This window comes from Acinonyx jubatus, chromosome A1, assembly GCF_027475565.1.
Source record: "Acinonyx jubatus isolate Ajub_Pintada_27869175 chromosome A1, VMU_Ajub_asm_v1.0, whole genome shotgun sequence".
In the NCBI taxonomy this organism is placed as follows: Eukaryota; Metazoa; Chordata; class Mammalia; order Carnivora; family Felidae; genus Acinonyx; species Acinonyx jubatus.
In genome coordinates, this window is record NC_069380.1 from 150,211,652 (window position 1) to 150,233,536 (window position 21,885).

At 35.4% G+C, this 21,885-nt stretch overlaps 1 long non-coding RNA gene across 1 annotated transcript in view; it reads right to left on the reverse strand.

The window, feature by feature from the left end:
* The window catches only part of LOC128316099 (uncharacterized), a 149,084-nt gene extending 128,188 nt beyond the window's left edge, over positions 1-20,896 (reverse strand). The window contains exon 1 of the long non-coding RNA XR_008299605.1: positions 20,167-20,896. This is a non-coding gene — a long non-coding RNA (uncharacterized LOC128316099). The remainder of the gene's footprint in view (positions 1-20,166) is intronic.
* Between the last annotated feature and the right edge of the window lie 989 nt (positions 20,897-21,885).

Genomic DNA, 21,885 nt, shown 5'->3' on the forward strand with positions numbered 1-21,885 from the left:
TGTGTTTATTGCAGCATTATTTATAAAAGCCAAGATATGGAAGCAACCCAAGTGTCTATCAAAAGATGAATGAATAAAGATGATGTGGTGCATATATGCAATAAAATATTACTCAGCCACAAAAAAAGAATGACTTCTTGCCACTTGCAACAACATGGGTGAATCTAGAAGGCATAATGCTAAGCAAAAGAAGTCAGAGAAAAACAAATACTATACGATTTTACTCATGTAGAATTTAAGAAACAAAACAAATGAGCAAAAGAAAAAGAGACAAACCAAGAAACATATTCTTTTTTTTAATGTTTATTTTTGAGAGAGAGAGAGAGCGAGAGCAAGTGAGCAGGGGAGGGGCAGAGAGAGAGGGAGACACAGAATCCGAAGCAGGTTCCGGGATCTGAGGTGTCAGCACAGAGCCCAACGTGGGGCTTGAACTCAAAAGCGGTGAGATCATGACCTGAGCTGAAGTAGGCCACTTAACCTACTGAGCCACCCACGCACCCCTTAGGAAACATATTCTTAACTACAGAGAAGAAACTGATGGTACCAGAGGGAATGGGGGGTGGGCAGCATGGGTGAAAAAGAGAATTAAAGACTACAATAATCATGATGAGCACTGAGCAATGTACAGAATTGGTGAATCAGTATATTGTACACCTGAAATTAATATAACGCTATCTGGTGATATATTGGAATTAAATAAAAGAATTAAAAAACTTTTAAAGCAGATATTGCTGAAACAAAATGAATAATGCAGAAGAAAAAATGCAAAAACAGAGGGAAAGAACAAAAAGATGAAATCAAACAGAAACTAAGGCAGAGATCCTACCTAAAATCATGGGGACCCTGAGAAAGAAACCAGAACTGGAAGAGAAACACCACCAAGATGTATTAAGCAGCAAAACAGAAGCTCTTCTGAGGTGGGGGAAAGAAGCCTAGACAACTCCTGGCCATTCTTTGGTAACGTTTAATTATTTTTCTTTGAACTCAAGTAATACACATATAGTATAAAATTTGGGGGAAGTGGGAGAGAACAAGAGGGACAGAGAGACAGACAATGTGTGTGATAGAGAAAAAGATACACATACAGAGAATGAGAAAGGGAGAGGACAAAGAAAGATGGAAGGAAAAGAGGGAGAGAGAATGCAGGGGTGATCACATATCATAGCACTCCATGAGACAATTACATTAAAACTTATGGCTCACTTATTGGAAATAGAATTGTGAATGACTTCTGCTTCTTAGAACTCTGAGATAACTTTATCTTTGTTACCTGTTCCCCCAACACACTTTATTTATCAACAATATTACAAAAAAATAAGATGAGTACTTAGTTTTCTATGGTAAATTTTTTAATCAAGTTCCTATCTAGATAGTTACGTTCCAGTTTTCAACCACTGTATCATGATACAATGATTTGGAGCAAAATAGTATCGCCATCCATTCTTTTGTGCAAGTATATAAAACCTGTTATTTTATCCACGCAACTTCTTTAAATAATTATCCTGTGGAGTTCTTACACATGTTAATATTAACCTCACCTCTTTTGACTGAGAAAAAGAACTCCTGGAATTCATAGTAAAAAACCAAACAAATGAAACACAAAACAAAACAAAAAAAAACAAAACAAAACAAAACTTGAACATGTCTCATTACAAACAATTCTGTTATTTCTTTACGGTAAGTTTCAAGGATAAGAATTATTGGGACAGGTTGAAAAATTGTAGTATACTGACTGGACACTTCTATTTCCTTCTGGGGGGTATGAATTATTTATTCACACTCTTTGTTCATTTTTTTATGAAGTGTTAGCCTTACGATAGGATGAGAGGAAGCTTGTCTTTTTAAAAGTTGAATCCATTCGTCTATTATAGGTATTATAAAAATCTATTTCTTAGTTTATTGAATACCTTTCTTTTCAAATTAATTTTTAAATCTTTCATATTGATGAAATGATGATGAATCATTTTTAATTGTGAGTTCTCTCTTTGGTTTAATTCCTATATATAAGGTATTCCTTGCTTAAGAGATCACATAATATTACCAGTATTTATTGCTATTTAAGATTTCAATTTTTACATTAAATGTTTCCATCTTGATATTGATATATTTTGGAAAGTATGCATCTCTTTTAATTCTATTATTGCTCAAATAATATCAATATCTCCATTGATTTAACTGTATCATTTTCAGCCAGTTTCTTCATGGCTCTGGCAAGAGGAGAGGAAGAGTAAGTATTCTGAAACAGGCCAAGAATGTTCTCCATAATAATGGCCTACTCTCAATGGAAAAGACGTGCTTTCTTTTCTTGAAAAATATACTGGACATTATATTCCCTGTCTTGCACAGCTTCCTTAGTTCTTTTTATTTCTGTGATGTTAATCTTTTTCTTCATATCATGACAAACTTTATGTTCTGTATATTGTAGATGTAATTTTCTGCAATATCCTCAAGCTTTATATTATTCTACCACATAGGACATAGGAGTATTGTTCCTCCTATCCCACATTTGTCTGATTAAAACCTTGCTACACAAGTCTAGAATTTACCATGCTGTCAGTGATAATGGAGTACAATATATTTTCTTATGTACTTCTCAGGAGTGAAATTAAAATTGGTTCTCAATGACATCTCTAGTACAGTCCTTTCTCCCATTACATCTACTTAAAAAAAACTCTGAAATTCTATTTGGTTGCCCTAAATTTCTTCCGATATTATACATTCTTTCCCATTCCCATAATTTTAAAACTTTAGATATCATTTTAATGGATACCTCCATGAGAAAAGGGGTGGAAAAGGAGGCAAGCAGGATTAAGATATAATCCACAATTCATATGTGGAATTTAAGACACAAAACAGATGAACATATGGGAAGTGGGGGTGGGGTGCAGAAGAGAGGGAAACAAACCACAAAAGACTCTTAATGGTAAGAGAACAAATTGAGGGTTGACAGAGAGAGGTGGGTGGGAGATGGGCTAGATGGGTGATAGGTATTAAGGAGGGCACTTGTGATGAGCACTGGGTATTGTAAGTGATGAATCACTGAATTCTACTCCTGAAACCATATTGCACTGTTAACTAAAATGTAAATTTAAAAAAAAAAATCAGCTGATTTCAAACTTCTCAGTAACCATGAAACCAAGAAAGGGTTGAAGAACTATAATGGAATGTAACAGCAAAACTCAAGTCAAAGCTCTACGAATTATTAGATTTATGATCTCAGGCAAGCTACATATTTTTTCTAAGTGACATCATTTCTTAACAAGGACAATAAAACCGGCCTCATAGGGTAACAGCAAAGCTTAAATGATACTGAATACATAAACCACAGAGCAGAGTACATCATAAATACCGTATGTTATTAAATATAAGATTTTAAGGATTGTAAAATACACCATTATTTTATCTATTATTAAGTATGGGAGCCAAAGACTGTCAATTAAACTGTGACATAATGCTTTAATGATAATCCTAAGTGACAATCCATCACCCCAGCTTCTCGTTTGCTTTGAAATTAATTTCAGCTATTCCAAGATTTTTATGGCAGTTTCTCATACTTTCATTTGCATTCTTTTGAGTGTGACAGACAATATTTGTGCACAAAAATCTGTGATAAATAAATAATTAATACATTTTAGTCCTCTACCTTAGGGTTTTGTCCTTTCTTTGATAACATAAAGGACTTTCTTACTAGGTGCAAAAAAAAAGTAAAAGCAGAGAAAAATTGTAATTTTTCCAACAATTAAAATTTTTGCATTAATATCAAATTCATACATCTCTTCTCTAAACTGTGACTTTCCTTATATTCAACTCAAAAACTTTTAACTGATCAATTAGTGTGTAATTATTTTGAAGATATTTGAGATGGCACTTAAAGTCAATATGTGCAGTAACACCAATGCATACACTTAATCGAAGTAATGACGAAGAATTGTGACCAAATTTGTATATGCCTAACAAAAACGCCATTTGCATCTCAAAGTGCCACCCCTAAGTGCCACCCCAAAGTGACTATATGAGGTTATTACAAGTTATCAGAATTTTTGAAATGTTACAATATAAAAAATGTGCATTTTAGAATTGATGAACTATACGCAGTAAATATTATCAGCATGTATTGTAACAGCATTGGGAGTAAAAGTTTGTGCTCATGAAGATCTCATACCCATTCAAATTTTAATGTTTTGAAAGGCATCAGACAATTTCATGCAGATGAGCAGCCACTCCTAATACGTAGCTACAACACTCTGTTTTTTTATGAAAAAGATTACTTGAATATGATAATCAATAAGATACTGTGTTACAGCTTTTAAAATGGGATACTATTCAGCAATAAAAGAATTATCAACTTATGTGAAAAGACATGATGAACCCAAAACATTCATTGCTAAAAGAAGACATTTGCAAACAGCTGTATACAGTCTAATTCCAAATATTTGAGCTTCAGTAAAAGGCAATAGAATAGAAACTAGTACAAATGACAGTGATTACCAGAGGTGTGGGGTGGATAAGGCTAAGTCAGATAGAGTAGAGCACAGGTATTAGGTAGAGCTTAGGGTATTTTTTTAAGGCAGTAAAACTACTTTATGTGACGCTGTAATGGTGGGTATATGGCATTATGCATCGGTCAAAACCCACATAATATTACAAAACAAATGACAGAAATAAAATCACTTACACATCAAAACATCACAGGAAGGAATGAAAACGGTGACAGCAGAAGCTAGCTGTATTACAAACGCATGAAATGACCTTACTGCAGAGGGTGGGTGTAAAAGGTCCTGACCTAACTTTAAAATAAACACAGTATATACAACTAAAAATCAAAGGGAATGTACAGATGTACTCTGCTCTAGTTGATAAAGTTGTTTCCCACATTGGTACTGGTTAATAATTCTGATAGAGCTATACATGTGTAACGAAACTGAACAATTACATAAATGTCTGGTAGATAGTGACAGATTTCTCACTCAGACCAGAACTTCACAGATAAGCAAGAAGAGGAAACTACAGTGATCCATGTGTTAAGGGATTAGAGTTGGAAACATCAGTATGAACTCATATTTAACTTAATATACATACAGGTGGTTACATACACAAATATTTATAAATGTGTGTATACACACAGATTTTTATGTACATATACGTTTCCTCACTCTGTCAGTTGAGAGGACCTAGAAAAAAAATCACACTCCTGTAGCAATAAGTGAACTAGAACCCAGATCTCGGTTTCTAATAACACTCTCCAATAAATAGAACCAGCATTCCTTGGAGAAATGGCTGATCCAAGGACAGGTTGGAAAAATATTAGGTCAATCTGAAGCATCTTGTAGTTCTAGAGTGAGGCTGTTGTCCAAAATAAATAAATAAATAAATAACCCAAACCCATATTTTTGAAGGTATGTTAAAGGGACACAGGAGTCAACTGAGGGAGCTCTCAACAACCAAAGCTAGAACAATTTGAGTGACAAGATAAAGTAGCATTGGATTATAACCCAAAATATGAAGTCCATATTGATATAAATAAATGATTGGATCAAAAAGCAAATGGGGAAGGGATTACACCTCTCTTGTAAAATTTCAAGTAATTTATGTAAATATTTTACCCTTGAAAAGAGGAGAAACATAAATCCCCACCCCTTAAGTGTGAGCTACACACAATGGAAACATTTCATCAGCCTGAAAAATACTACCTTAGCCAGGCGATCAAACTCAACAAGAACAGTGCTAAGTCATGCTCATAGTATGTATCCATAATGTCTAGTTATATGTGTCAATTTAGCGAAGCTACAGTACTCATTTAATCAAGTACTAATCTAGACATTGCTGTTAAGGTATTCTGTAGATGTTAACACCTACAATCAACTGACTTTAAGTAAAGGAGATTACCCACCAAAATGTAGGTGTGCCCTATCTAATCAGTTGAAGACTTTAAAGCAAAAACTGAGGTTTCTCCTAGAAAATGAAATTTTGCCTCAAGATTGCAGCATCAACTCCAGCTTGAGTTTCTAGCCTGTGGACCACCCTACAAATTCACAATTACATGAGCCAATTGCTCAAAAATAATTCTCCTTATATAAATCCTGTTGGTTATATTTCTCTGGAGAACTCTGATAACAGTATCCTTGATATGATGTGATAAAAATGGCACTTTATCTCCATGGACTTCCTCTCATAACCTCGTAACTCCATTTGAATCATTAGAAGAAATTCTGATAGAGGGACATCCTTCAAAATACTTGGTCAATCCTCTTCAAAATTGTCAAGGTCATCTCATCACAAAAAAGCAAAGCCTAAGAAATTTTAACAGCCAAGAGTTGCTAAGAAGATACGATGACTAAATGTAATATGGTATCCTGGATGGGATCATGGAGCAGAAAATGACATTATGTAAAACTAAGGAAATATGAATACAGTAAGGACTTGAACAATGATATATCAATATTAGTTCATTAATTGTAATAAATGTACCATACTAACTTGACATGTTATTAATAGGGGAAATTGGCTCTGGGTACATGGAATTTCTCTATAGTAGCTTCTCAATTTTCTCTAAACTTAAAACTTCCCTAAAAACAGTCTATTATTGGGGGGCCTGTACTGATAGCTCAGAGCCTGGAGCCTGCTTTGGAGTCTATATCTCCCTCTCTCTCTGCCCCTCCCCCACTCACACTCTCTCACTCTCAAAAATAAACATTAAAAAAAATTTGTTAAGTCTATTATTAAAAATAATTTAGATTATAATCTAGTCTACTGAGAGAACAAAAATAAGAATTCAAAATCTGGGAGATGGTGTCATAATAGATCTTTCATTTAGAAGTGAAATATGTACATTTTTAGCTACATAAATAATTATTTTAAGTAGTTTTAAAATAAAATGTAAATGTAAAAAACATGAAAAAGAAAATGTGCTATGTAAAACATGAACAATTTAACAACTTAACACAAATACAGGTTGAACATCCAGGGATATATTAGCAAAGTATAGGGGGGAAAGTTTTGGGAGTATAATACTGGGTAAAATTGGGGTGTCTGGGTGGCTCAGTCAGTTAAGCGTCCGACTTTGGCTCAGGTAATGATCTCACAGTTTGTGAGATCGAGCCCTGTGTCAGGTTCTGTGCTGACAGCTTGGAGCTTGGAGCCTGCTTCAGATTCTGTTTCTCCTTCTCTCTCTGCCCCTCCCCAACTTATGCTCTATGTCTCAAAAAATAAATAAATGTAAAAAAAATTTTAAAAATAATATTGGGTAAAATAAAATCTTGCTACATTTGTGCCCAAAAGACAAAAAGATTCCCAAGACTCAGTTTTCCTTGAATATGAGAATTTGAGCAATATAAAGGATGCTTTTTTATTCCAAATTGCTACAAAATTTAAAAATCAGGGCAGTATCTATGAGAAAAGCAAACAGTAGGCAAATATGAAAAATAGAAAGCAAAATAAAAATGACAGCTGTTAGATCAAAAGTAGCAGCCATGAATCTAAACAGAAGTTTTAAACTTACTTATTAAATTCCAAGATTATAAATTTGGGTTAGAATTCTGCTTTCTGGAGAAATAAGATTAAAAAAAAAAAAACAAAAAATACTGAAATATCAAACAGACATAAAAATTATCAGAAAAAAACCTGTAAGATAGAGCAGAATGGCAATATTTATCTAAGGTAAACTGGAAATTCAATCACAGGAATACAATTGAACCAAATATTATACTAACTGATGAACATACACTATTTCTAAAGACTCGGGTCAAAAATTTATTGTATACTCCTTAAATGATATAGCCTACTCAAACAAATTCAGTATATAGAGCCATTTTTTAATTTTAATTAAATGCTGAAGCACTCAAATACTCTATTAGAAGTCTAATATCTTCCTTTTGAAGACCTCACCCAACACTTCAAATACTGTATTCTTTTTCCACATACCAACCAGAGGAAGCCAAAGATCAGTTCACCACCTCCACTGCTTCTTGTTGACAACAATGCTGTTCAAGACAGATTTTGCCCTCTGTCAGGTCAGTACTTAGGTTTCCCTGGTTTCTGGATAGTCTGGCATGTTCTTAATGTACACAACTGGGATCTGAAGGGAAGAGACTTCAACATCATTACAGAACACATCTACTGCTATAGAGTGACCCTGCTCAGACAATCTTCTTATATCAAAATCACATTGTACCAGAGAAACCCTCCTAGACATTTTATGACAAAAATTTGCCTCCATGCCATCATAAGACTTTTGATGTCTGAAAACACTATAAACAAAAGTATAATGGAAATTAAAAAAACAAAAACAAAAAAATAAAACTGGAAAAAAGGGCCATGAAATAAGTAAATGACACAAGCACCCTACCCCCAAACACAAACATGCACCCACACACACAGAAGCGCACACACACAACTATGAGGCACATGGGAAAATGCTTAACCTCTTTGGTAGGAAAAGCCATGAAAATTATAAACATACATACTTTTACTTGGTAAAATGGTGAATATTTGAAAAATAATACTCAGTTATAACAAAGATCTGGTGAAATGGGCAGTGTCACATTCTGCCAACAAGTGTGAACTAAGGAGACATTTCTGTGAGCCAATGGAAATAAGTGTCTAAACCATTTACAATGTTCCATGAACCCAATGTGTAGAAATCCATCCCATAAACATAGTTGGCAATGCACCAATTGAAATATAATGTGCTTACGGTAGTTATTTTTGAAAATAGCAGAACCATGGAAAGCAATCTGTCTAGTTGAAAATGTTAGAGTCTCCAAAAACAGAAGACCCACTGGTGATATCATTTTCATTGTTTTCAATTTGTTTTTCATCTTCACCATTTTTGTTTTGTTGTTATTTATGACTTAAAGGTTCAAATGTTAAAATACCTAAAAAATGAGTATCATACATATGGTATGTGTACAAGTATAGTCGTAAATATATGTTGGTAATAGCTACAAAAGAACTGAATGATAGCAGATCAAGAGTGATAAAGTAATACTTGAAGGTAACATGATTTACTAGGTTGTGTTAAGATAGCTAGTGTTGCCTATTAATTTTGTTCATCTCAATGGAATTTGGTGTTGTCTTAGCAAAAAAAAAAAAAAAAGTATCACCTTGGGCTCAGGAATGCATATAAATTTCTTCCAGAAAGAGATGTTAATTATGTATTTTTTACTTTTGAAAACCACCTGTATGATGTACTTTTCAGAACTGTATTACCCTCATAAAGATGGGGAAAATGGTCTGTATGGCTACTTGGGTCAATAATGAGCATCACTGTAACTCCAAAGAATCTTCCAGTATGTTCCCACTCAAAGATGTAGATGCCACTGCCCCTTACAAAAACCAGACTTACCTAGGGGAGGAATGGATACACAGAGGTAGCACATACCTTTTTTTTTTTTTTCCATTGTAATACCCCAAGCTTGACTTTAGGTAGAACACTGAATTCACTACTCAGCTTTCACTCTCAACAAGGACACGAGACTATACCTAAGTTAACTGATAAAAACTTGAGTTTAAAAGTCATGTTTAGATTAAGATCTACAAGTTAGTATTCACTTGATAACTACTTTTCGAATGAATAATTGGTCCCCACCTAACATTTAAGACACAGAAAATGGTGGGGAGACAAATAAAGGGCAGTGAGATTTCACAGAAAAACCACCAAAGATAGGGGCCTAGTGTGGGATGTAACTTTTTCTCCTCCTTCCTAGTCATTTCTCATAATGATTATTGAAATGGCAGGCCTATGCTGGCCGACTCCATTTTGCTCTGTGTCCTTCACCTTGACCACACCTCCTCCCCTTGAGTAACCTCCCGCTCACCTGCCTAACAGGACTCCAACCCTTCCCCAGCCAATCGGCTGAGGCCACAGCCATTACCTCACCAACTGCCCCTAGGCCCCAATAAAACCTTTGTCCTTTTGAAACTCGCTCTCTCTCCCCGGTATCTCACCGCTGCGTTGGTGCAGGTAGGGGATTGAGCTAGAGCTAGCTTGAATAAAGGCTCTTTTGCTTTTACATCGGACTCGGCTCCCTGGCGGTATTTGGGGATCACGAATTCTGGGCATAACAATTATTATCAGTAAAATAACACTCAAATTTATTTTCTAAAAAAAAAAGTTTACTACATCAAACAAGTATGGTATATAGTGTCCATATGAGACACGTGTTTGCTGTGTAAAAGGGTGGACTTTGCCTTACATCCCATGACTTCACTTGTGAAAGAAGTCTCCCTGGGTGCCTAATACATACTGAGAACAGCAAAAGGTATTAAGAGATCCTGTAACCAAATACCACAGAAATCAACTTATCCTGTACATTCCAAATGTTCTACAATTAATATCTTTATGTATAATCATAAGGAAAATAAAGCACATATTCATTGAAAAAAGCTACTATACTTAAGGTCAAATATTGCCATTTGGAATGATGTTTAAATATATTAAATAATTCACTAAATACCTGCCTAGAAAATACAACACATGCAGAACTTTAATTTGAAATGAACACAGATCTAGTTTTCATCTGATCCTATGTATATAAGTAATAATTAAATGCTATTCTATGCTTAGTTTTAACAGCATTTATTCTCAAATTACATAATAAAATAAATTGGAAAAGCTTTCATGTTACCATAAAACTACAATTGTAATAGAAAATTCAAAATTATAGAACCAATACTTATTTCAGGCAAAATATAATTGATCTGAGAAAAGTATAGCATAATTTTTTACAACACTAGACTTGCAACCAGAACACATAAACATTACAATGTTTTCAACTGTTTTCAGCTTGTGTCCTTGGGTGCATCACTCACTTTCTTTAGCCCTTTCTTATCTCAAAAACAGGGAAATAGTAACAACTCCAAAGTCTTATTGACAAGATGAAGTAAAGGAAATTGTTTTAAAAGTGCTTAGTTGACAATATTTCTCAGAAGAGGAACTCACTGTGTTGGAGAAAAATGTACCAATGTTCATATACTAGAATTAAATAATTAGATTAACAGGGATTGATATTGGTCACAGGGACGTGGTGGAGAAAAAAATACAAAGGAGGATACTTCAGAATGACAGCTTTCCTGACACCTGAAAAGCAGGATGAGCAAAGAACACACCTGGAATTTGGCAAAATAGAGTAGAAATCTAGTATCACTGACTGTGTACATACCATGGTCACCATGGCAATTAACTTCCCTACTATAGAAAAATGTCAATGCATTAGGAATGGAACAATGAATGGTGTAACTAGCTCAACCTTGACCAAAAGAAATTGGGAGGGTTTTATACAATAAGGCAGAATAACATGAAGGTAAGAATCTGCATTACATATTAAGCATTAGGTATGAAAGAGTGAAACTAGGCTTATGTGCTCAAGGCATGGCAGGCCTACTGTATCCCCTGCTGTCTATTTGTAGAACAAATAGTAAACTGATTGTGTCTCCATATTATCTCTTCTGTCCTGATAACATAGCTGCGTGAATGGAAACTTTAAAAATGTCAGAATAAGATGCTACAAAACAACACTTCATATTAATCTAATTGTTCATTATTAGTATTACATATATGAATATTATAAGTATATTATTATTATTAAACTTCATCTTTCTGTTGTTGGACAGGCTCTTCTAGACCAAATTCAAAGGCAATGAAAAAGGTATGTCATTTCTAGTTCTTAGTGTTGTTTGCTGTTATCCCTTGTTTCTCTTAACCCCATGTCTACTAACTACAATATCTATACCTCCCTGGCAAACATCCCATTATCTAAATATTTCTAGCTACCTTTGCTTTTCTGCCATAGGAACACATTCCGTCTCTGTTCCTTTCACTCGGGCCCACAAAAGGTAGCTAATCTGATAAACAAGTAAATCTGCACAATTACATGAATGACCTTTTCTCAAGGAAATTGTATACATTTTAATACAGCCTTTCTAGATTTCATGGCAAGGGAATGTTGAGAATGACTTGCTAGAAGAAGGAAAAAGCGGTCTACCCACTTTGCCTTAATGTAAAATCATCCTGTATATGACCATCCAGATCTAGTCTGAGGCTCACTGCTTAGCTATTGGCTGAGTTAAGGGGATGCGGGGAGCTCAGAAGATGGTACAGCCATGGAGACATAGAGGAAAGAGGCGCGGGTCATTCAATAATTGCATGAAGTAGGATTCCACGCAGTACCCTCACCCTGATCCCTGTCCATGGTTTGTAACACTGCTACTTCACTTTGACCTGTGTTGTGAATGAGAACGTAACACAGAAATTCTCCCCACGGCATTGAAGAAGCAAACTGCCACGTTATAGAGACAAATACAGAGGATGGCAAGCAGTGTCTAGGAAAGTGAGACTGTCACACCCCACTTACCAGCTTATAGCCAGCAAGAAATCAGTGACCTGCCTCCTACAGCCAGATTGAAATAAATTCTGCCAACAACCAGCCACCTCGGACAAAGACCACAAGTCTTAGATGCATTCATAGCTCTTGCCAATACCTTTATTTCATCCTGCTGAGCAGAGAACCCAGCTATACCATGCTCAGACTTCCAACCTACAGACTTGTGAGGTAACATACCTGTGTTGTTGAAGCCTCTAAATTTGCAGTAATCTGTCATAACAAGCAACAATAGAAGACTAGTACAGTAGTGAAGCCTACGTCGCAGATACAGAATAGATAATATAGAGGCTTTTATCACCAAATGATGAGTTGAAAAAACAATGTAAAACAAAAACATAAAATACAAGCATGTATTTAAAAAGACTGGGCTTTTATGCAACAAAGAAACATGCAATTTTGTCCTCTTTTTCATCAATGGTACAGCAAGTGCTTACGAGGCTAATAATGCCTATTATGTGTAACATCAGAGAAAAAAATAGAGTATACAAAAGTCCTATAATTCCTTCAATATTGTCATTAGTAATCACCAGCAGTTACTGAATACCTACAGAAAGCCAATAATTGTGCACATACTATTTTACTTACTCTTCCCATTATCTCTGCAATGTAGGTTTTTTCCTCCATTTTGCAGATTAGAAAGCTGAGGCTTAGGGAGTTTAGTGACCCACTTGAAGACATGCAGGTTATTAAAAATAGTCAATATTCAAACCAATCTGTCAGTCTCCAAATCCACTGATCTATTGACTACACTACGCTGCCTATGTGAACTAAAATCCAGTTTTGGAAGCACCAATGACTTACGTATGTAGAGCACCTTCACAAAACACCTCTCATTGTGATTTCAAGAGAATCCTGTGAGGTATTCAGGGTAGGTGTTGTTAAGTTTACCTATTTTACAGATAAGAAGACTGACGTTTGGAGAGTTATACCTAACTTGTCACTGGCTGGACAGGATGCTGAGTGACAATGTTAGGTCTCAGTCTCGTATCTTCTCAAATATAGAGTTTGTATCCCCAAAGTGAGACAGGTGCATGGAGGAGGGCTGACGGGGAAGAAGGTTGCAGAAATGGTGAAGAGACCATTCATGTCCACCCCACCTACTTCTCAGTTCTCAAAGGATCAGCACAGAGGAGGCTAGTTAGTCTACAAGACTAGCACACTGAAAACACTTCTGTGCCTAAATATCAGAAAACATAAAAGTTCGACTGTACCTTTGAAGACAAGAGGCTACAAGGTCTGGTGCTTTGGAATCCACCATAGTTGCATGTAAAATAAGCACATTAGACCCTTTTCATTTGTGATGAATAATCTACTTTCATTTGATAAGAACAGTCTTGGAAAAAATTTCCCAGAGCTATGCTATGATTTTAACAGTCAAATCTCTTTTTTTATGTGGACTCAATTTTTCTTCATCTGTTCATCTCACAGCATTTGTGGAAATATAAAGAGAGAACTTCAAAACGAGTAACAATGCAGGCTTCTCCAATGCACTGATTAACACTGACTAATGGTACTGATAAGAAGAGAGTGTTCAATCATATATTATTTTTGCCAGCGAGTTACAGTTAATAATATCACAAGTAGTGTGATGTTATTATGGAAGTAAATCCTATTTCTAGTAAGTGGTAAAGCATAGTCAAATGCACTGTCAACAATGTTGTCAATTAATTGTCAATTACTAGTGCCAAGGTAAAGGCGAGCTGTTTGTTTTCTGAGCAAACTGTTCATTGAGAAGATTGTTTTAATTATAAATCTCTCACGTCCTTCCACATTAAGTGTCTTACTAGAGGTTGAACAGTCATTAATGTCTTACATCGTCGAGACTTTGCAGCAATTGTTTAACAGCTATTTTGCAATTATAAGCAGCACACTAGTTAAACAAAATTAGAGTCCACAATTATTTTTGTAATGAATTGGAAATATAAAAATACATGTAACTCTCTGGAAGTCAAAGCATACTTAATTCTTGTTAGCTTCCCATGGAGCAAAGGGTTAATTTATTAAGGAATGCAGTATGATTACAGTAATTACTGTCTATTGGTTCTTGGTAAGTGAGACTTTCATGAGTTTTAAATCCAGCATGGGTAGGACATTTATGTGATTCTCTTAAAACTCTAGAGGGTATATTTTCATCTCTTAGGTGCTAAAACAGTATGGATACACTTACCTTTAACTAATGGACTTTTTGCAAGATTAAGGACATTGAGTTTATCATTTTTTAAAACGTTATTTATTATTAAGAGACAGAAAGAGACAGAACATGAGCATGGGAGGGGCAGAGAGAGGAGGAGACACAGAATCCGAAGCAGGCTCCAGGCTCTGAGCTGTCAGCACAGAGCCCGACGCGGGGCTGGAACTCACAAACCAGGAGTTCCTGACCTGAGCAGAAGTCGGACACTTAACCGACTGAGCCACCCAGACGCTCCTAGGACATTGAGTTTATCATTAAGAAACAATAAATATATTTCAGATTCAGAATATTTATGGTGAGAAAGGACTTTTTTTCTTGTTTTTTTTTTCCTTTCTATAATTATATAATTATTTTAGGCTTACATACAATAAAGTGAAATCATCATTTTTCAAAACCCACTATGATTACTGTGCTTATTTCAAAGCATGCAGTACTTAATCAGTTCCAAGACTGAAAACATAATTGGTGCTCTCTTGATAACACAAGAACAAAAGTGAATTTTTTTAATCTCAGATTTTTTCACACTGACTCCTTACCAAGTGCTGCAGAACACACAAAACGTAGGCAACCTAGGCCTAAAATGGAAACTGTTATTTTAATTCCAGCTTCAATTTGGGAATATGCTCTCACCTCAAACATTTCTTTCTGTTGACTTTGTCTACCTTATCTAAATGATCCTCCCCAGTTGTTCTCGGTCACATCAACCCAGGCTACCACCTTATAGTAGATAAAATTTGCAATCACCATTAGGGGAAAAAAAGAAAATACGTGTTTATTTTTTTGCCCTTTGTAGAATATAAGCAACAGAAGTATGTCATGTTAACGTCTTTACTTCAAGTATCCCGTACCAGCTTGGTGTATAGTACATTTTAACAAATAGATGTTAAACGGATAAGTTAATAAATTAGTGAGTAAGGGTTTGTGGCCCAGCTTTTGCAACCTGCCATTGTTCTCAGAAGTAGCAACAGTTGAGTCTCTAATGAATACTCTGTGAAGATAAGAATCAGCTTTTGCCATGAGGCACGTCTGAGAACACCTGGACAATAAGGGCAGTGCATCAGTCATTAAACACACAGCAGAGCTTGGCTCTTAAATACTGCAGCGTCACATCACAAAGCCTCTTACTGGTTGAAGCAGAAGTACATGTCATCACAGCATCTAAAATAGCAACCAGGGTTGCAAGCCAAAGGGACGTCTTTACATGCTCAGAATATAAAAGAACTGCTAATCGCGAATCTCTCTACTCTGTTTTATCCTTGTACAGAAAAGAAAGTATAAAGGTTAACAATAAGCCTGACTCATCTTGAGGAAACGCTCAAGGAAGAGCCGAAGGACTACTTAAAGTGAATTTAATATCATTTGATTCTCTATCCATGTGAACCAACTTTCCTATAATATTTCCATAGCCTAGGTGATAGAGAATTCATCATCTGAGATGAACAAAACAGGAAAGTGAAGGAAAACACATGCTTGGAGAGAAGATCTAATAAAGATTTGTGGAAAGCCAATAGTGCCAAATCATCAGGAGACATCCAAGAAAGCCATTATCCATGATGATCTCTTTTTGCTTGGATCCTCAACAGCTCCCTCCTTAATGACTTTAGGGTCTATGTCATATTAGGGACACTTGTTTGTCTTATTTTTGCCATGATTCTCTTGCCCCCAAAGGCAGTTCCGTGCCTTATCCCTGAAAGTGTGATCATCCTATGTTGCCTTGGGTGGGGTGCACACCACAAAGTTGCTGAGTTATGTTAAAACTCCTTTGCTATTTGATTTTACAGATAAATATAGAAATTACTGAATACAAAAAAATCATTGATGATAATAGCGCAAGCATTCCTTGAGGGTTTTCCCCTCTTGTCCATTTCCATAAGCAGCTGGGAACAACACATGATTAGGACACTTCAGAACTAGGCCTGCCTAGACTGGATGAGTGGACAAAGAGAACAAAAACTAATCCAAAATTTTATGTCCTATAGCACTTGTATGTTATGCGGCACTTGTAGTATAGAGAAAGCCAATTGCTCACCAGTTGTAAGCATTTCACACTTGAAACCATTCTCAAACTATCACGTATGCTGTGTGAATTAGACTTAATGAAATGTACTTGTATGGGCCCATTGGAAATACTTATGTATTCAGCTAAAGAGTTAAAAGCTTCACAACAGAAATTTATTTGGCAAAGAAGGAATACATATATAATGGATATATATGTAGGTCTATTATATACACACATAATTCCTGCGGTACAGGAAAAACAATTAACAATTTTCCACTGCCACTTGCAAAACAGAATGAACTGAAGACAAGGAGAAAAGTGGTGGTTAAACATATTATGTGGAAGAATTACAAAAGCTAGACTGTAGTTTCCTTCATCAACTAGTCTACAGTAACTCACAGATTACTAACAACTTGTGCAAGTTTTACATGCTTAGTCCATCTGCTCTTCATTAAAAAAAAAAAAACTTGTCACCATAGCAACTGCCACATGCCATGGTATTTATGCTGCATCTGATGTACAAAACATAGTTTGTGTAGGAAGGAGTGTGTGTATGTATATGATGTGGCAGCTGTCGTCTCTGCCATTTTGTTGCTGCTCTAGAATAAAACAAGTACTGGTTAGGAATACTCATTTTAGTAGTGCTACTAGTGCTCATTTAACTAAATCCTCACACACAAAAAATCCTTATCTAATCATCACACTGGTCCGCTGACATGTTTTACTGCAAAGGGATTGTTTGGAACGGTTGTTTAAAGAGAAAACCCCATTTTTCGTCCTAAGTTTTTAAAATGGACTTAACACAGCTTAAGTTCATTTTTTTAAAACAGCCAGTAACATTTTTTGTGTAAAATTACAATTTATATTAGCCCTACTAGATGATGCCATTTATTCTTAGTTATACACTCTCCAATAAATGTGCAAAAGATGTCTCAATCCTTTTATCGTCCCATAAATTTGTTTTGAGGTCAAATTACTAAAATTAGACATAAGACAGAGATTGGAAATCCTATTAGATGCTGCTGACATAATTCTCCACCCTTTTTTTCTCACTGACTTCTACCATAAAGATTGGACACACTAAATATTTGCTTATGTTTTGCAAAAGGTAAATGCTTAGAGTTCCAGCTTCCTTTGCAACAAGAGATGCACATGTGATAAAATACCAGCCAATAAGATCTAATTCCCTGGGGTGTATCTGGGCAAGCAGTGTTCTTGGGGCGGGGAGGGGAGGGACTGAGACCCTACTGGCACTACCCCCTCTTCTAACTACAATAGGAGTTTCGATGGCAATTTTGCAACAAGCACACAGAATGAATGGGTAGCAGAAGCAGAAATCTATTTTGGCATGGTGGAAATGTTGTGCAAACTTCTCTGTCCCTACTTCCTCTTATTTACAATAATTAATACCATTGCTTAGGCCACTGTTAAGGATATTTTCTATTATTTACAGATGAATGCATTCTTACCTGGCACAGAATTTTTTATTCTGCAAAGAATGCTTTGTATAATTTTGTATTGATAAAACAGAACCTATTCTATTTTAGAGATTTTTGTTTGCTGAAAAACCATATGGGTGAGAAAGACAGGACATACATTATGCCCTTGAGTCTTTCTTTGATAAAAAGCTAGGGTTTCAATAAAATGGATAAAATATCAGGTTAAAAAACAGAAAGAACTGACTAAATCTAAACTTCTAACCAAATATCAACATTTTTAAATCAATTCTGACTAAAGAGGTTTCCTGAGATATTCATTTGGCATTTTAAACTCAAGGTCAATAAAAATTTTTAACATTTCAAGATAGCTCATTGGACGTCTGCAGCCTCACAAGGATCATTTCTTTTAAGAAACAGACTGATAGTATTTGCTTTATAATGACTAGTTTAACCAGATCAAAGTTTCAGGCTCAATTTTCAAAATTTAACACACATGTTCTGAAAGAAGACTATAGACCATACACGCATTCAGGTGAAGCTTCAATGGCATACAAACCATCTTAGTGGAAAACAGCTTTTGGTTTTTTGCCTTTGATAAAGCTTAATATGCTGCGTTAAGCAATAAATTATAGTAGTAAGAGTTAAAATAGTCTTAATATGTTTATCAAGTATGAAAAAAAAAAACTTAATGAGCTAGCAGTAAGCTGGAAGCATCCAAAACAGGAAACTAAGCACCAACTATAGCTAATTCTCCTTGGAGATTCCTCTCTAATCTAGACTTAACCTCTGTTCCTCCGACCCTTCTCCTACACACACACACACCAGAAATCCTATGAGCTATAAGGAGATCCAGTTAAATCCAGAAATAATTTCTAATAAGGAAACTCCAAGTGAAAGAGCAACACAAACAGAGAGCAGACAGAAAACAAATGGTTCACAGCCATAGCATACACACTGTTCATCTTTCATATATTCAAATTTCAAAGTATCTAGTTAATGACAAGATGTGTGGTCATATAGGGATTTCCAAGAGCCAAGAAATATTGCCCACTTGGAAAATTCGGTTTGTTCCCGGGATAGAATTGAAATAGAAATTGTATATATATAGAAATGAATAAGTGTAATATAAATTTTAGTCTAAATGAGTTTACACATTTAGTTCATTTATCTATACATGAGTTATCTATTTATTCATTCAATAGTTACTGATCTCTCTAGGAAAAATACTTTAAGCCCTGCTTAGAATTATTTCTTTCCCTAAAAAATCTGCCATCCATTTTTTTAAGATATAGTAAATAATTTTGAAAGCTAAGATCTTTAAACTCTGTCACACACTGTAGTGAAAATAGCATTTTTTTATTTTTGCTTTTTTGAATCAACAGCTCCAAAAAAGACTATAGCTAGTGAAGCATATTACTTTTCCCATTCAATACTTATACAATTTTATTGTAACCTAAATTTAAATGTTAAGGAATGGTATGAAACAGGACATAATTTGTCAAAGCATTCACCAACTTGTAGTAGAATCACTGTTACAACTTGCTGAAATGTTCTTTTGGATGTCCAAGCAAGAGCAAGCAGCATGTATACACAGAGTGTAAATACATTAGCCTAGTTTATAAAAAATCTCTATGTATATACAACTTACTACAGTATATACTGCCAGATGGAATTTCAGGTGCCTACATCATCATAGCTATTATTAAATTACGCTTTGTGATGATACCTCAGGTAGTCAGGACTGTTATGCAACAGGGAGTTAGGGAAACATCTTCAGTTTTTAAAGCTATTAAAATTTCTTGCAGGTGTGTTTGAGAGAAGCACAGCACAAATTCACTTGCACACTATGAGGATTAGAGACTATGCAGCCCACCCACAAGGGGCAACTAACACAAACAGTGTGAAGGAAGAAACAACCAGAGTTGCAAACTAAACAGAACTCACATTGTACGTGTATCCCCCAATCATACTGCAAAGCACAGATGTTTAATCCACAAAATAAATGATATTGGCAGTTTTGGGCTATGATATAATCCTACAGGGTCTACCTTTCTAAATACCTACTTTCTACTGATCTTGTTTTCCCCTTGTTCTCAAGATCGTGTTTTCTCTTTTCTCTGTGATGTGAGCCTATTAAAAATATAAAGTTTTACTCACCTACTTGTTGCAGCTAGCATAAGCCTCAATGCGCTACATCTGGAGTAGAATTTCTTTTGGCAGTCACTTCAGTTAAAGGCTTACAGGAGCACATTAATAAAAACCTTTCTAAGGCCCAAATCTCATGTTTATTAGAGGATAGCTCTTACTTTGGATACTGTTAAGTTTAAAAACAACACTGTCAGTTACTTTACCAGCAGAAATGGGTTCACGCGTGGAAAATAAAAAATTATAACTCAGGACAAACTACAGCAAAACTATAGACTATTCGGCAGAACAAAGGAGAGGCACCGGTTCTTTTATAGAGGAAAAGGGGAAGTTGGGGAAAGCGATTATAAACAAAAAGGCCATTGGAGTAAACTAAGAGCTCTAAATATAGCGGCTTCTCATTGGCTGAGTTGTGACTGTCTGTCATTGGCTGAGCTGTTGCCAGGAAAGCAGGAAAGCCCTGTTTTCTCCTGCTGGGATAATAAAGCAGTTTCCCCTGTAAGGTCCGTCTCTTTCTCTTGGATCCGCAATTAATGATAAGTGGTAGAGCATGAGAATTCCCCATCCTGAACCTCTCAATGTCATTTTAGTGAGGTTCTCTTTATTAATTTTTACATTACAAATTAAAGTTAATCCCAATTAGCCCCAACACCAGTGCTCCAAAGAAAAGCTGATTAGTAATGCTCAGTCTATCTGTTTTTATGAGAAAACTCAAAATCCTTATTCTTTCCTCACATTCTAGAATGTCTCATGAGTCATTCCAGAAAAACAGCATAGGGAATAGCGTTGACTGTCATACCACACCTGTCATTTAAGAAAGCTACGTTAATCAATAACACCTGAACAGTTCAATGACTAAGAGAGCAAAGAAATGGAAAAAAAGATTAATAGGTCTTCCCCCAACATTAGACCCCTAAAATCAAAGAGGAGCTACAACCTATGATGATTTGAAAAGACTATTAATGCTTGAGTTAATATATAATTATCAAACCCTTTTATTTGTTTTTTTCCCCCACATACAGCAGCCAGTTTCACTGACAATTTTCCTGCTCTGAGAATTTTTCACCTTTGATTAATGACACTTAATAAAAATTCCAGCTAGTTGCAATGAAAAGAAAAAGAGCCACTTGAACCAATGGTGAGGTACCTTATAGAGCTAGGCTAGAAAAGGTTAATGTCATCATTGCTTTGGTCTTTGGAGTACACATATCCCTTGCTCACAGTATGTTAAGCAAGTCGGATAGTGAATTAACCCCTTCCAAACTCTAGGCACATTCAGAACTGTTCATTTGGAAAGATAACTAATTAATATTTATAAATACAGCCCATTTTTTTCTCAAAGGATTTCTAGACATTACAATGACACACAAACAGAATTCATCACATCCAATAGGATAATAGTAAAGAGAAACAACAACAACAACAAAACAAAACCCAAGCCCTGGGTCTACAAAACAAGTATAAAGTAATTACCTAGGGGAAAAAAAAAATAGCTATTCTTTTTATAATCAGCCTGCCAGGAATGCCTTCTGAAAGTACTCATGCTTCATACAAAGAAAGGGACATTTTTACAGTGCCACAGATTTCATAGAGTTTGTTTTTTTTTTCTAAATCATCCATTGATATTGACCAATCGCACTGCATCATGGTGTTGCTCAGAAAAAAAAAAAATAATAATAATAATAATCTTTACAGCAGTGAAGAAAACTGGCTATTCATTTACCAAAGTTC